Source organism: Trachemys scripta, chromosome 1, assembly GCF_013100865.1.
Source record: "Trachemys scripta elegans isolate TJP31775 chromosome 1, CAS_Tse_1.0, whole genome shotgun sequence".
NCBI lineage: Eukaryota > Metazoa > Chordata > Testudines > Emydidae > Trachemys > Trachemys scripta.
Window position 1 is genome coordinate 237239129 of NC_048298.1, and position 17030 is coordinate 237256158.

At 40.1% G+C, this 17030-nt stretch overlaps 1 protein-coding gene across 3 annotated transcripts in view; it reads left to right on the top strand.

Annotated features, from left to right (window-relative positions):
- RASA3 (RAS p21 protein activator 3) overlaps nt 1-17030 on the top strand; it is a 277547-nt gene that overhangs the window by 89815 nt on the left and 170702 nt on the right. Inside the window, exon 1 of one of the 3 annotated variants that reach the window (XM_034758103.1) lies at nt 14262-14282. The exons of the other annotated variants lie outside the window; for them this stretch is intronic. The gene's annotated coding sequence lies outside the window, so the exon portion shown is untranslated. Of the gene's footprint in view, nt 1-14261; nt 14283-17030 lie in introns of those variants that run through there. 3 annotated transcript variants of the gene reach the window in all.

Consider the following 17030-nt stretch of genomic DNA (forward strand, 5'->3'; position numbering starts at 1 on the left):
AGCCTGAGGGCTTCAGCCTGGGTGGCAGGACTAGGTTAAAGCCCCCCACATTGGCGCTGAAGCCCTTGAGCTTTGGCTTTGGTCCCCCCACTGAGGCGGTGGAGCTCGGGTGCGTGGGCTCAGGCTTTGGTCCCCATTCCTGGGGCTGTGTAGTAATTTTTGTTGTCAGAAGGGGGTCGTGGTTCAAAGAAGTTTGAGAGCCTCTGAACTAGTGCTAATGTGAGAGGTGCTGTAGGAGAGACCAGGTGGGTGAGGTAATATCTCTGATTGGAAAAAGACAAGCTGTCACACTTTCACAGAGCTCTTCTTTGAAAAATTGGCGTAAAACATTTTTGATCAGCAGAAAAGCACAATTGTTTACTTGGTTTTACTGTGGTTAGCAAGATAGCTGTGGTTATCTTCATAGTATATTTTTCTGTCACATGCCCTCATGTCTGCACTATAGTTATCACCATGGCCGCAATGGCAGACGTGGCAAGAGCAGAAAATATTCCTTGTATTTGGGAGTGAAGTTTGTAGATGATGAATTGGAATATTTGAGTTACTTTAATGTTCACTTGCCATAAACAGAGGAAGTGGTGATTCATGTAGTCCTTCTTGATGCACAGCCAGAAAGGGATGAGTATCTCTGAGACGGTTGGCTTGCTTCAGGTTGTGAATGCTTTGCACAAAGTGACTGCTAGGTCACAAAATCCAATTGCACTCTGCTACTGGAATGGAGAGCTGAATGACATGATGGGGTGGGTGGGGGAGAATATTTAGGTTCTGTGTTTTTTGTTGTTGTTTTTTTTCTTCACTATCCATACATTTTTTCACCATTTATTAATAATCATCCAAGTAATCCTAGAAATGGGTTAATAATTGTTGAACAAACTATTCAAAGATAAAAAAAATCAAACTGTTTTTAGTGTTGTGAAGCACATAATTTACTATGAATAAAACATGGACACTATTCCAGACTCTTTACATTTTACTTATTTTTGTATTCATTATACTTTGAAGAATTAGCACCGAAACAAGTTTGTTGATGAGTGCACCATTGAAAAGGATAAAAATCTTTTTATCTGCATCTGAATTCTAAATGTAACAAGCAACATAAACTGCAAAGAGACACTATCCCTTTGGGTGCCCCATCAAATTGAAAATCACATGTCTGAAAATTTGGTACCTATTATAGTTTTTCTCTGGTGCCCTTTTAAACATTAACTGGGCAGCAGGGAATCTCTCTTTATAAAGGCTTTTTAGAGGAATTTTAAAATAAGCTGAGAGCATGCGATTTAAAGGTAACTGTATTGACAGCAAAAAGAACAGGAGTACTTGTGGCACCTTGGAGACTAACAAATTTAAAAAATCATGAAGTTGATGGATTTCCATTCCATACGGCTAAATGCAGTGCCTTGCATAATGACAGGTTTCAGAGTAGCAGCCGTGTTAGTCTGTATCCGCAAAAAGAACAGGAGTACTTGTGGCACCACTAAGGTGCCACAAGTACTCCTGTTCTTTTTGCGGATACAGACTAACACGGCTGCTACTCTGAAACCTGTATTGACAGCAAATTCTAGATGGGAATTTTAACTACTCTGAGTTCAGTATAGCTATTAATCCATGGCCTGGATTGGGCCAAGCGCTTAATATGGCAGGACATATACATTGTTCGGTGGTAGACACTTATAATTAATATATTGTTGTATAATAGAGGAGACTCGGATGCAAATCAACTATTTAACAATTGATATTTTTGTATAGAGAAAAACCTGAATGTTTTTTCAAAGTACTGTAGAGATATGCAGTTTCACTTATTAATTGGGGGAAGAATATTTCAGTATTGGGCAACTGATAAAACAGTTTTTTTGTTATCTGCGAAGCATGTATAGATTAATACACTGTTACGGTCTCAGGAGGAGAATATGTAATTATAGTGGGTGAAGCATTAGACATCACAAGAGATGACATGGAGCTGAGAGTGGTTTGTGGCTTTTACAGACCTGATGAATGTAATTTTCAGTTATGTTTTTGTTGTATGACTAGTTTGTTTTACTTAAGTTAAATGATTTAATTTCCTTTTTTGTGGGGGAGGAGGGAAGAGAGAGACTGTGTGTGTAAACAGACCATCCTCAGTTGTGGCCCCCTTTACAATTTTTAAATATTGTAGTTACGGATGCAAGAGAATGTGTTTCAGTGTGTATATTTAAATGGCTGCTGTGATCAGTTAAAAGACAGAGATCCTCCTGCTCTCACATTCATGAAAGTTTTTTGTTGTTGTTTTGGTTGTGGGGAGCAAGATCATAAATGGATTTCAAGCAGGAAAAGTTCTGGAGTGAACACTTTCACCTCTGCATCCTCCCTCTCCCCACAGCCCAAACATATATTTTTGCCTCTTAGGAAATAGCAGGAAATCATAATTTTAGCTTTCACCTAAATGACTTAAGTTTTAGTGATAGAGCCCTCAAGACTGCATGTCTAGGTACCATCAAAAAAAGTATCTTTTATGATCTCAGGGGGCTGCCTCTGGTAGAACTCTAAATGTGGCAGAGTACAATCATCTGGCATGGCTGGTGTATGTGTTGGGGAGTATAAAGAATGAATTGGCACAAATGCATAGTTCTTTCTTTCGTTTTTCTCTCTCTCTCTGTGTGTGTGTGTGTGTGTGTGTGTGTGTGTGTTTTTACTGTCCCTGATAAATAAAACTGGCCTCTGATTATACAATTTAGATTTTTTTTAAATGGTACAATAGCCAATGTAAAATGCTTACCTGGCTTATAAAAATTGAGGTAGCATGCAATTTCAAGCTATGTTAACTCTCTATTTGTGTCCCTTTCTGTCCTCATGCTTAGAAGAATTCACTGAAAAGTCAGTAGGTAATGCAACAAACTGGGTGTTCCCTCTGTATCATTTCTGAATTGTGGTTGATTTTATGAAATTGTATCATGAAATTACTATGTCATAGTGAGCCTGTATGTATGTGGATCAATCATGAATTAGCAGGGTTGTGTCATGCAGGCTAGAGACAATGGTGAGTGATCGGTACTCCAGGATCACCTGAGGGCAATGGGTTTGCTCTAGCAGGGAGAAGACACTTACTCCTCCCATCTAAAAGGAGTGAGATTTGAGAGTATAGAAAGTTACCAGGAGGCAAAGAAAAGGAGATGACGACTAGGCCAGGAGTCTAAAAAGGGACACATGGCGGGGAAATGGGGAGAGAGCCACTTAGCATCAGATTAAGAAGAGGGCGGGGTAGGCCAGGGGGCAGGGGACCTTGTCTTCCTCCCTGCCGGCCTGAACACAGATGATCCCATAAGGAGTCACAAAGGAAGGCGAGCCAGTGAGGGAGTTATGTTTGGGAATTGTTGTGTGTGATCTGTATTCTCCTGTGCTCAATGTGATTAATTATAAAAAAGCATAAAGATATTAGATTGTACAAAGTATTTGTGAGTTGACTGCTCCACAATTGCTGTGTGCCCCTGAGAGAGGTAAATTGTAACCAGAAGCTTCCCATCTCTGGGGTGCAGTTCTGGAAGAGGGAGTCTGAAGGGTCAGTGCTGTTCCCAGAGAGGCAAGGCAGCTGGACAGCAGGATCCAACATTTGGAGGAAGGTGCCAGATAGAAAGTCTGTGCCCTGAGAGTGTACCTAGGGATCCCGAGATTGGGGCAGTAGCCGGACTCTGTTCCGGCTCCAGGAGCTGGAAACACCCTCGGGATCCAGAACACAGAAGCTTGGATTCCTCTCACAGCTGCCCTGGTGGGTGGCCAGCACAGGACACTCACTAGGATTTGGACAGTTACATTGTAATGTACACTGACTATACATAAAGAGTCTGGGGAAATGGCAAGAACTCAATTTGCTTTCCAGTCTAAACTTGATACTATGAGATGCATCGGTGAGATCTGAACTCTAGATTAGCAGGAGAATGAAGGTCAGTGTGTGGCATACTTCTATAAACACTAGGTGCAAATGGCAGACTGAAATTTAGGGCAAATCAGGTTTTCTTTCTATCTTTGAAGTATTTGGTTGTACACATGGCTTACATTCTTGTTCTAAAATTTCTGCTTACTCTAATTTAGGCTGTTCCTCGTATAGGTCCAGAGCAGTAAAGATAATTGAATATTTATAATTGTCTTTCAAAACATATTGTCATCTTGCCGAGAAGTTTGTGTAATATTGTGTTTTTTAACTTAAGAATTTCAACATGCAGTGTTTGTTTTTAATATTTAAAGGAGACAATTAGTGAACTTAAATATCTTTATAAAAAAAGTTTGTTTTTAAGAATAGAATGTGCATAAAACAATTACCTAATTAAAAGGATTTTGTTATCATTATGTAACCCCACCCATAGCTATGGAATGGGGAATACATTCGTAATTTAGGAGTTAGTATTTTGGGGTATAATTAAACATTGGTTTCCTGCTGCTGTGTCCTATGTCTGTAATCTTGATTACTGAAGTAGCAAAGAATGCAGTTTGTACCTTTTTGAAGATGCTGATGAGTCAAAAATTGCACCAAAGTGTTTAACATCTGTGGCTAAATGATCTTCCTGCCACTTCTGAAAACACTCCCAGATTTCACTCCTATTACCTGTATGACACACAGGTGGTGATCTATGTTCCAAGTACATCCAGGATTGCCTCTATTTTAACACCTTCACTGTGATTTTTTTTTTTTTTAAATTAGGGTTCTGCACAGATTGCTGTAGTTGAGGATTCTTTACATATACAATGCAGCTTTGATATGTATGTTTGTTCTACAGATGTTGCTTTCTCTCTTTAGGAGTTGTAATATTGAGTTGTTGATTACTCTGTTGGCAAAGTATGTTGTAATAACGCTTTATAGTACCACATTTTGAGATGCATGACAAGAAAGACATTGTACAAGTCTGGTGGTGCTAGCTTTGTATTCTGGGTTTCAGGTTTTTGAAATTTGGCTCTCTCTTTTATTACGCTACCATCTGTTTCCTTCTAGTCTGAAGACTGTCAACAGCTGTTGTAAATAATCCCAATCTAGTATTTTAATAAAGCCTAACAGGTCAGTGTATCTTGAGCTTGCATATGTGTTAGTGAGCAAATCCTCACTTAAAAGAGAGAAGCCTACATTTTTACTGAATGTATAGAAACTATATAGTATATTCATGCCAAAAGAATAAATTCAACAATGGCATCATATCACAGATGCTATGCTGGTAATTTCATGTTTAGCATGCATTGCCACATCTATAAAGACATATTTGGAATTCATTTTCCATTTTTAGTGCTGTGGAATGACAAAAGGTTCATTGTGGACTTCGTTTTCCAGGATATTACATATGATCAGATGGTACCAGGGTGAAATTTGTGGTGACTAGATTGGCTTTTCATTTCTGTGTAACATATATAGATCAGAGACTTTCCTGTCTGAACCTATATTTAGTGAGCCTCCTTAAAGAAGCTAAATTGCAATCTCTTTGGGTGTGCATGTCGTAAATTTGTTACTAATTTACAGTTTGAATTATACATTTTACTGGAAACTAGCAAGGAATTCACTATTGCTTATGTCAAGGCTGCTTCCCCACTCTGAACTTTAGGGTACAAATGTGTGGGCCTGCATGAAAACTTCTAAGCTTAACTACCAGCTTAGATCTGGTCCGCTGCCACCATCCCAAAGCTAATTCCCTTCCCTGGGTAGCCTTGAGAGACTCTTTACCAATTCCCTGGTGAATACAGATCCAAACCCCTTGGATCTTAAAACAAGGAGAAATTAACCATCCCCCCTCCTTCCTCCCACCAACTCCTGGTGGATCAAGATCCAACCCCCTTGGATCTAAACACAAGGAAAAATCAATCAGGTTCTTAAAAAGAAGGCTTTTAATTAAAGAAAAAGGCAAAAATCCTCTCTGTAAAATCAGGATGGAAAAATAACTTTACAGGGTAATCAAACTTAAAGAGCTCAGAGGACCCCCCTCTAGCCTTAGGTTCAAAGTACAGCAAACAAAGATAAACACTCTAGCAAAAGGTACATTTACAAGTTGAGAAAACAAAGATAAACTAGCACGCCTTGCCTGGCTGTTTACTTACAAGTTTGAAATATGAGAGACTTGTTCAGAAAGATTTGGAGAACCTGGATTGATGTCTGGTCCCTCTCAGTCCCAAGAGCGAACAACTTCCCAACAAAGAGCACAAACAAAAGCCTTCCACCCCCCCAGATTTGAAAGTATCTTGTCCCCTTATTGGTCCTTTGGGTCAGGTGTCAGCCAGGTTACCTGAGCTTCTTTAACCCTTTACAGGTAAAAGGATTTTGGAGTCTCTGGCCAGGAGGGATTTTATAGTACTGTACACAGGAGAGCTGTTACCCTTCCCTTTATAGTTATGACAGTTTACTAAAAAGCCTCCCCTTCTGATTTATGTAGTCTAGAATGGGGTGGGTATTACATTTTTGAATTATTTTAAGACCTCAAATTGAAATCTAGTCAATTTAAAAAACTAGTTTCATGTCAAGTGCCTGCCCTGAGACCCCTGCCAATGTTTGTGATTTCACAATCACATTTTCCTATTTAAAAGAATATTTCTTCTTTGTGTCAGCAAAACCCCACACCCACCAAGAACCCAATCTTCAAGTTGTTCCATGTGTTAAGAGAAACTGACAATGCACAAATTACTGCTAAATGTAGAGAGAACAAACTCCCGAGATGACTATAATAGTGGATTTAAAAAAAAAAACACACAAAAATACATTTGGCTTGTAAGTTGATGTCCCTTTTTCTGAAAGCTGTTTTTGCCTTCTAGAAAATCCCTTCAGCTAAATAGAGGCCCTTGAGTTCTGTTTCCTCACATTAAATCAAATATCCTATGTTCCACTTATAAATTCAAGATAGGAGTATATTCACTACAGGATTGAGTAGCCCTGGAACTTAAAAAGAAGGGACTAAGAAGAAACAAAGCCCTTTTTTGCTTAAACCAAAGAAAGTTTAGTAACGAGATACTGTACATCTAAAGAGAAGTCAGAAGGGAAGAAGTTTCCCTAGCTGAATGTTTAACATTTGAATCCCAAATAGCTCCTAGTTTTGGATCCAATGTCTGACTTCTGATCTAATAAAATACACTTTGTTGTAGAATTCCTATTGACCAGTGTGTGCAGACTGTGTACAGTGAGGCATGGAGTGTTGCAAGCAGTGCCTTGGCACATCAGAGGTGAGCTTATGGGATGCTGTTTGGCTGACACACGTGCTGGGAAGCATATTAAATTTGTAGCTCCCAGATTCTAAAACTTTAAAAATTATTAATCTGCCAAAGAAAGTAGCCCCATCGTGGCTGATAGAAGTGGGATCAGCTGTTTCATGTTTTAAATCCTCTGCTCCTGCTGATGAGAACACCAGATGGAGCAAGAAAATGCTATTAGCTTCTCTGCTCTCATTTCATCCTGCACCTCCAATCCTGTGCGCCTCCATATTTTTCCCCCAGATGCTCCCTCAGTTTTCTCCTAGGCTTGTCCTCTCCCCATGTAGCTTGCTGCCCTGTGCTTGATTCAGCCTCCTACTTCCTATCACAATGTCCTTACTTTCATCCTTAAAATGAACACCTTTCATGAAGCCACCCTATGCTGACTTTGGACACAAAGTGCGGTGACAGTCAGTGAAGTGATGTTCTTTATGGTAAAAGGCTTTGGGGGTAGCAACCCTGACCTTTTTAAAAAAAAAATGTTAAGTAATAGCAGTATATGTTTATGGTACTATTTATAATTACCTCTCTCCTACTTGCTGAGGAGGATGGACTCTCTTCCCTACCCCTCTTTGTTACAAATGTTGGGGATTTCCCATCTCCTTTTATTCCATGGTGTGTCTATGGATCCTGGATGGCTTGTTTTCTTCAATTCTTTCTTCCCCTAGCCTCCAATGTAGTTAGGTCAGGGGTGGGCAAACTACGGCCCGGGGGCCACATCTGGCCCTCCAGATGTTTTAATTCGGCCCTTGAGCTCCCGCTGGAGAGCAGGGTTGGGGGCTTGCAAAGGGAGTGCTGATCTCCAGGGTCTTCATGGCAGTGGATCCAGTCACAAAGTATGGGTCAGAATGACTGCACCTATGGGAGATTCCCTGCAGCTACTCTTCAGTTGCAAGCTCTGCGGCATCAAGCCTGCTGCACCTCATGAAGCAGTGGTATTAGAAACTTGAGCACATAATAACAATAAGTCAATCGTGCTTGTCATTGAAAGAATTGAAAACACTTTCCAAACATTCTCACATCATTCCTTTTGGGAAACTGAGGCACAGAGATTAAGTGTCTTGTTGTGTGCAATGACAGCTGAAGTCTGTGCCAGAGCTGGGAATGGAACCTAGACCTTTAACCAAAAGAGCAGTCTTCTGGCATAGGGAGACAAGAAGCCAAAGCAGTTCTTTTAAATGTAAGAGCTTAAAAACATAGTTTAATTTAAAAATCCATTTTGATGACCTTGTTTTTTAAAACTCCATAGTGCATAGAATGAAGCAGCCAGGATCTATTCGATGATGAGGCTGAATAGCCAGCTATCCTGATTATCTTCCAACAAAGACATTATATAGCCTTTTTTGCCGGTCACACAACTGCTTTTCCCACAGGTACTTTTTAACTAACTAAAACATGCACAGATTTATTTGAATCTGGTGTCTAAAATGTAATGGAATCTACTGTAAAAATGGCACCACCTTACTCAAATTTATTCTCAGTGTGTATTCAAAGTCCCATTTACTGGTGTCCGGTGTTACTGTTTCTTATTCTGAGACATCAAGATTGTATGAGCTGTGATTCTGTTGCAACTTGTGTGATTTGACTGGATTGTCTCCCAGTCTGCTACATCTGTGCAAATCCTCCGCAAACAGTGAATTCACACCAGTGTCTCAGGAAATAATTTGAAGACAATTGGGGGATGCACAAGTGTAATTAAGGGCCTCTTTTAGCCTAAATAACCTTTGCTACTGAGGTGGGCAGCATCCAGCTTGACTTTCTAATCCCAGACTCAATTTGCAGGGTTGACTATTGTAAAATAATACTAATAAAATTTCAGGTTTCAGAGTAGCAGCTGTGTTAGTCTGTATCCACAAAAAGAACAGGAGTACTTGTGGCACCTTAGAGACTAACAAATTTATTAGCCCACGAAAGCTTATGCTCAAATAAATTTGTTAGTCTCTAAGGTGCCACAAGTACTCCTGTTCTTTTTACTAATAAAATTGTAAACCTGAGCACACTTGATATGGAAATCTGAGACGAAAAACATGACTCATGTTGTCTTTTTACAAATTCACTCTTTTAATAGTTAACCTTTCACATTGTGTCTGGGCTACCTGCATCACTTTTTAGCTTGCATACTTGACACGCTACAGCTGTAAGAATTGTGGATTGTAGACTGTCTTGAATCAGTTAGGGGAGGAAGGACTGGGTTAAACATAAACAGTACTAGAAGAAAAATGTTTGTTAATGGAAATAGGCATGGTAAAATATATTTCATTAGTAAAGGTCTAATATTAAAACTCACTAAAATTAATGTTCATTTCTTTTAAAAAGGCTTTTCATTTCAATCCCCCCCATCATCATTCTGACCTCTGTGCTTGTTTGTTCCCATCAAACACCCAACATTTGCCTTGCTTTGCCTTGCCTTTTAGGCCCTAATTCTGCAGTCAGCTGCATGCATATGGACTTTTGTGCGGGCATAACTTTTTCTATGCAGGGGTTCTTCTTATTCAGTAGGCCTGCTGCTATTGCAATATAAACCAAAGGCCCCTATTGTATCGAGTTCTCTACTGAGGTAAATATAAATGCATTAATTTGAAAACGCTACATATTGGCTTTCACAGCAATTGCAAATTGCTCCTCTCATGAATATCTTTAAATTCCCTGACATGTCACTAGTAATATAAGCATATGTACAGTTTTACATCTCCAAAGAGCTGTATAAACCTGAATTAAATGCTAATTTTCCATATTACTAATAAAATGAAGTTATTAAAACTAAAATTTAAAAAAATCTAACTTTTTTTCAACATTTACATAGCTTTTCTTCATAAACATTGAGATCTATTTTCTTATTCCAAATTGTGCAGATTCACTTTTGTTTATACTTCTTTACACTTTTGGTTTTTGTACACAAAAACAAGTGCTGCCACAGGTGGATTACATCTCCTTGTAGTGTTTGCATGAATATTTTTTCTCATGGAAAGTCACAAGAATGTGTTTCTAGAAGTAATTAAAAACTTAGTCTTTCTGAAATCTCAGCCTTATTGTTATATCAGTGATACTTTAAGTATGTTTTAGAATGCATTATTCCAGATTAACCAATTACTGATCCTGTGCTATTTGCACTAATTGAAACCTTAATATTTGCATTTGTATGAAATGTCTGCAATCAGAGGATTTTTGGTTCTTATACTTTCTAGACTGATATGCCCTGGTTTATGTAAACTACATTAGAGGTTGAGGAGGGAAGAGTAAACATTTTTTTTCTTTTAGATAATTGGTAGAACGGTTGTGAAGTAGGATAGTGTAACATTTGGCTCTTGTCACATTGCATGCACAATAAAATGAGTCATTCTTCCTTGGTTAATCTTGTTCCTTAGGCCAAGATTCATGTGATGTTCTCTCTCTGAGAGATCAAATTAGTCCCTGTTTGAAACCTTATTTAAGAAAGAAATCACACCGCAGGTTACTGATGCTTTACTTACCATTTATTTTGATTCTCTCTTCTGCCAACTGTTTCAGTTCCATAGCATCCACTTACGGAAAAAAATTGGAACCTAATCCTGCTAATTATAACTCTTGCATGTAGTCCCATTAAAATTAAGGGTGGACAAGATTGAATTGTGGTTTTGGTTTGTTTGTTTTTGTACTGTCAAGACATTTACCCAATTTTTATAGTTTAAATTAGATGTCTTGTCTGGTACCAAACCCTGCAGTTCCATTACTAGCTTTAACATTGAGTTTGTTCATGAAAATATTTAAAAGTAACAGTCTGAAAACAATCATTGTAGCGATGATTAGTATTTTTATTTTGTGAGAATTTTTTTTAAAGTGAAACAATGTGTCAGTGTAACACTGAATGTGATTATTTTTAAACAGGTGTCCTCTGTACCAAGGAAGAGAAAATAACGATCATTTTTGTGCAGTGCTTTGTTATAAAAAGGGGCAGGTAAATGCTACTAGTGGTAGAATCTGTAGTAGTAGCGTATCTCTCCCTTTCTTTTGATGATACTTGAGCCAGATACAGAGAGGAAGGAATTAGGATAGTCTTGTTACATACGCCATATGGTTACATTAGAGAGCTTACAGCGGCGCAGCTGTGCTGCTAACTCTCTAGTGTAGCTCCTCTAAACAGACGGGAGAGAGCTCTCCCATTGGCTTAATTACTCCAACCCCCGCGAATGGCGGTAGCTTTGTCGGTGGGAGAAGCTTTCCCGCCGACGTAGCACTGTCCATGCTGGTGCTTAAAGTGGCATAAATTATGTCACTTGGGTGTGGCTAATTCACTTATCCTGTAATGTAGCCATAGCCAATCAAGTGAGTAGCCTCTTGCTGGGATACTTTAAGTGATGTGATCTTTGGAGCGAGGGCCAGATGAAGGCAGACAGGGTTTAGGTGGGAGGGCTTTTATCATAGATTGGGAATGATGTAACGATGAGCTCTGTAAATCATTTTCTTTAATCTGGGAAGAGATGACTGCAGGATTGGTGGCCTCTTGATACTAACAGATAAGGGGGAAAAAAACAGTACTAGAAGTTTGGTGAGAAAGTGGAGACATTGGCTACATCCTGGGCATGGATACCTTGAGCACAACCCATCCCATGAGGCAGAGTTCTGGTAGAATATGAGACCGTATAATAGGAGACTATCACAATACTACAATATCTTATTTAATGATGACTGTTCTCCTGGTGTTATTTTCCCTGGCAGTGCATTAGAAACATTTCTCTTAAATCAAATTCTTGCCAAGTGTCATTCACCAAATCAGGAGTTCATGATCAGAGATATTACATTAGCTTTGGTTTCTCCTATCAAACTATTATGCCAGTGGCAAAACGGAAAACTTTTGAAGAGGAATTCTCATCAACACACTTCAAGATAGATGGGTAACACATATAAGACAAAATAGACTTTTTGTGGCTGATCTATAAGCCTAGGGAAAGGCTCATTTGCTTTTAAATTCTATCACTTGTTTGATGTTCAGTTATGTATTTTGAGAAGAATATTCCAAAACTGAGCCCTATGGCTGTGCAAGGCAGAACAATTCTATTCCTCTTAATCATGATTTTGAAATTGCCATGCTCTGTTGCAATCATAAGACTGCTCACAAGTTTGCATCAACAGGCTCAGACTACTGCTGAGCTGGAAACAATTGGATCATTCAGACACTAATATATTGTCTCTGGTACTGTATTTGGTAGTATAAGCTTAAAAAAAATAAAAATCTCATTCAATCCCTTGTAGGACCCCAAGTTGAAAATTTCAAATTACTTAGCCCAGGTATCAAATAATTGTGAGCTGAAAAAGAATTTTGGCCAACATACTGATAAGCAAGAAAGGATCCCCATATTTGCCATGCTAATGTGATCTGCATTTTTGCCACCAGCAGTATCAGCGTTTCCACAGTCCCCAAACATGTGCATATTTGTAATTCTGGTAAGACAGCCCATCATTCGTACTGAAAACTTGTTGGTTTCTTTTTGGATGTGTGTACCCTGGATGTTGTTTAAGGAGACATTCAATATTTTTAGGGCCTAAATTTTGTTTACTTTAGAAAGGTAATATCATGAAGAACATATACATATACTATTTATTTAAAACATCTCATACCCTTAGTATCCAGGATCATAACTTGGATTTGATTCTGTAGTTTGGAAAAGTCTGTTTTTGTATTTGGATGGTAGTCCCTTAATCCAAGTGCCTATTGATTACTGATACACATGAAGGGAGGAGGGATTTTTTTATTAAAATCATTCATCTGACGAAGTGGGTATTCACCCACGAAAGCTTATGCTCCAATACGTCTGTTAGTCTATAAGGTGCCACAGAACTCTTTGTCGCTTTTTACAGATCCAGACTAACACGGCTATCCCTCTGATACTTGACACTTTTATTAAACTGATACTGTGAAGAGCTACTGAATTTGTGTGAAAGTACAAGTCTCTTAGCAAAGCAATTAGGAAGCTAGTAGTCTTAATATTTTTGCCTGGTTTATGCAACTGTATTCAGAACTGGGTTACTGGGCTTCATTGAAAGATGAATTCTTGTAACTTCTGTGCAAACTACTCAAAAGACAAAATATTGTTTGTATGAAAAATAAAACATTGAGAGGTAGAAACAACTTTGGTGCACCGAGCATATCTTTTCTTCGTGAGACATTGAGTGTAGTCCAGTGGATAGGCCACTGAACTGGAAGTCAGGAGATCTGGCTTCTTGTCTGAGCCACTGCCCTGTTGTATGAGCTTGGGCAAATCACTTCACCTGTCTATCTTACTTACATGGCCCGTTACTGTAGTTTCTGAGCTTCCTACAGTCTTAATGTATTTGTCCTCACAACACCTCTGAGGTAAGGAAGTGCTATCCCCATTTTGCAGATGGGGAATGGAGGCAGAGACTCCCGGTTTGGCCACGTGCCAGTCCGTGACTGACCGGGGAATTGAACCTAGATCTCCCATATCAAGAGATGCTGGAACAATTTGTGTAGTGAAGGTGCTGAGAGCCATTGAACCAAACTGTAAACCTTGTATATGATGGCAACCACATTATGTCCGGGGGTGCATTCCAGCATCTATGCCCATGTCCCAAACTAACTCCCTAACCACTGGAATTCCCCTCTGTACTTGTATTTCTCCCATGTATAGAAAGGAGATGATGATAACTGCATCTTAAAGATCTTAGATATCTAAGAGCTAAGTATTAATAACTTTTTATTCAGTTGTTACGATTAATGGTTTGTTTAATATGTGTTGTGTGTGAACACAGAGTATTCTGTATTTTTTCTTTTCCTTAGCATCACAGCTGTCCCTCACCCATTGGTACTGAGGATTAGCATTAAGATGATGAATATTTAAGCTGATAAGAGGTTAAAAATAATGATTTTCTGTTATCTGTAGATAACGTTGGGAATAAAATATTCCCAGTTACACTTTGAATAAAGCCCTTTTAAAGTGCTGAATTGGAATTAGAAAATAAACCTTAAAACTGTTCAGTTTGGCTGCGTATGTTGTATTCTTTGTTTTTTGGCTAGGGTTAGATGGCAGAGTTCCCCTAGATATGCACCTATATTTCATTTTATGAGGAATGGGAAGATAAAAAATTAAATCAGCGATGAGGTATGTGAGTTGTTTAAAATATGTGTAGTTTATACTCTATCTGCCTTTTGTTACATCCTGTATTTTTCTGTAAACAAGACAAAGCAAACTCAAAACTGCTAGGTATGGTTATGTGGAGTCACTGCAGATTCAAGGAGTAAATTACATTCCATTGGCCACTGGATGAGCTCTTGTGCTGGTGCAATTTTTTTTTTTTTTTTTAAACCTGTGCCAACAATCCTGCATCAGGATTCACTATCCAGGGATCCCTGCTGAGTCCTGTCAAATTCAGTGGAACACCACAAGTCTGTGTTAGTGGATCTCTATGCAGTATCTGGTCTTGATAGGTTGTGGATATACAAGTGGAGACTGAACCCCCCCTCCCCCCGCCCCCCAGGCATTTCTGGGTGTGTCTCCAAATGGTTGTTAATTTTCTAAATTAGAATTACACTTAAAGTATTCTGGTAGAATCTTGAGCTAGCATGTCATTTCAAAAAATGAAAACAACAAGGAGTCTGTCTGGTGGCACCTTAAAGACTAACAGATTTATTTGGGCATAAGCTTTTGTGGGTAAAAAGCTCACTTCTTGTAATAATAATTGTAATAATAGAAATCCTTAGCAAGGTACACTCAAAGAAGTGCTTCAAGATCTTTGAAACCAAACAGTTTTAGTAAAAACTACACTTTAAAAAAAATATTGAGAACAAAATATGATATTCACGTGGCGGCCAGGCCTTTAAATTGTGCCCCTCGCTATCAACGTATACAGTTTGATAGTGCCCCCTCCCACCTCACCAACCAGGCAGGCGAGCCATCGTCTCCTCAGGCTGATCAAATGGGAAAACAGGCAAGGGACTGCCGAGCACGCAGCCTGGCCTTCCCGGGCTCCCACATGTCCGTCGGGGTGAGGGGCACCATGGGGCGTACACTGCCCCTTGCCTCATTAGGGACCAGGGCCAGCAAGAGGGTGAAAGGCCAGGCAGGTGCAACAGCCAGCCCCCGCCAACACCCTCCACCTCAGCAGCCCGCTGAGTGCCTTGAGCTCGTCACCTGGCATCCCTGCCCCAGTCGCCCACCCAGCACCATGGTGTGCCTCACAGGCACCCCCAGTCTGGGCATGAGGGAAGGGCTCATGGGCTCCCAGCCATTACCTATCACAGTTGCGATCACTGCATTGTCCAGGCGTAAACAGAGAGGCACCACTGAGCCCCGGTCCTGGGGTGTTGCAGGGCCGATACACCACGGGGCTCAACAGCCATGGATGGCTCCGAGTGAGAACAGCCATGAACCCTCCAGCCTCCTCCAGCTGTCCTGGCAACTGCTGTCTCATGGGGCCTGCCCCTTCTCATCACTCACTGCCTGGCAGCTCCACTTTGCCCTCTGCCGCAGGTGCTGGGCTCCTCCGGGCCTGGGCAGGGCCATCGCCGGCTGCAACTCTGCTAGCGGGGAGAAAAGGGGGGGGGGGGTGACCAGCTCCCGGCACAGGGTTCCTTGTCCTCGGATGCTCTGCCGGTTGGAGGGGGCCTTGCTGGAGGGGGAGGGGAGCGTGACTGAACCTTTAAATTGTGCCCCCCCCCACTATCAACGTATACAATTTGGGGGGCAATGCCACTGCATTGCCCACTCCCCAGTAGGGTTGCCAATTTTGGTTGGACGTATTCCTGGAGGTTTTATTATATGACATAAGCTTTAATTAAAGATTAATCTTTAAATTCCTGGAGACTCCAGGACAATCTTGGAGGGTTGTCAGATCTATTCCCCAAACACTGCCCATGGTTGTGCTGGAGGCCCACAGTTTAGGAACCCCTACTCTAGAGGTACATGATACTGTTTTTTCTACACCGAGCAGTTGATTGGTCTGCAGACAAATGATTTGCAGTAGATCCTCAACAATTTATGCTTGTGACTACAATACACATGTATCACAGAACATGGCAAGTTAGCAAGCTAGCAAACTTTTTAAAAAGCAAGTGCATTTTAAATACTTCATGCTATAGTAATTAGACCTCGCTATAGAACTTGTTAGATCTTTAAATCTTTGCTGCAAAGTGGAGAAACTACTACTGTCTGTGTGGTTTTATGGCAGTGCAGGCTAGCAAGCATTAATTAGTAATAAGTCGTCTTTCTGTATGCTTTTAACGTACATGTGTTTGCACAATATAATCTGCTAAACAATAAAGTGAATCTTTTATTGAATTTACAACAACATTTTAAAAGCACTCCAAGTTGGAGTAAAGTCGCTTATACAATGTATCATGTGCCAACCATGAGAACACTCAAGTAGGATGCATAGCGTGTGTGTATTTAATATAATGAGAGAGGGAGAAATGGATACAAATAGATTGTTGGAACATATGACAGGAAATTACATGTATAGTGTGAAAAAAAAAATCCAATGACTATGTAGATTCAAGTGAAATAAATCTAACAGTCTGTTTTCCCCAGCAGGCAGTACTGTTGGATGAAAGGTTTTCCTGCCAAAGATCATTTTGATTGCCCTTTGTTTTGACCATGTCACTCTTTGCATCCCTCCACTGGCTCCCCCTTTTCTGTCATATCAAACATAAGTTGCTTGCCTTCACTTCACTTTCAAGACTCTTCTCAGACTATTCCCATCCCCCATCATCCCTCATTCTATATTGAAAGGTTGACTCCGCCCTCTGATCAGCCCATCATGTCATCTTCCATCCACTCACATGTTAAATCTTCCAACAGGCACTTTTGTGCTTTCTGCCATGCTGTCCCTGAAACTTGGGAGGAATGCCCCAT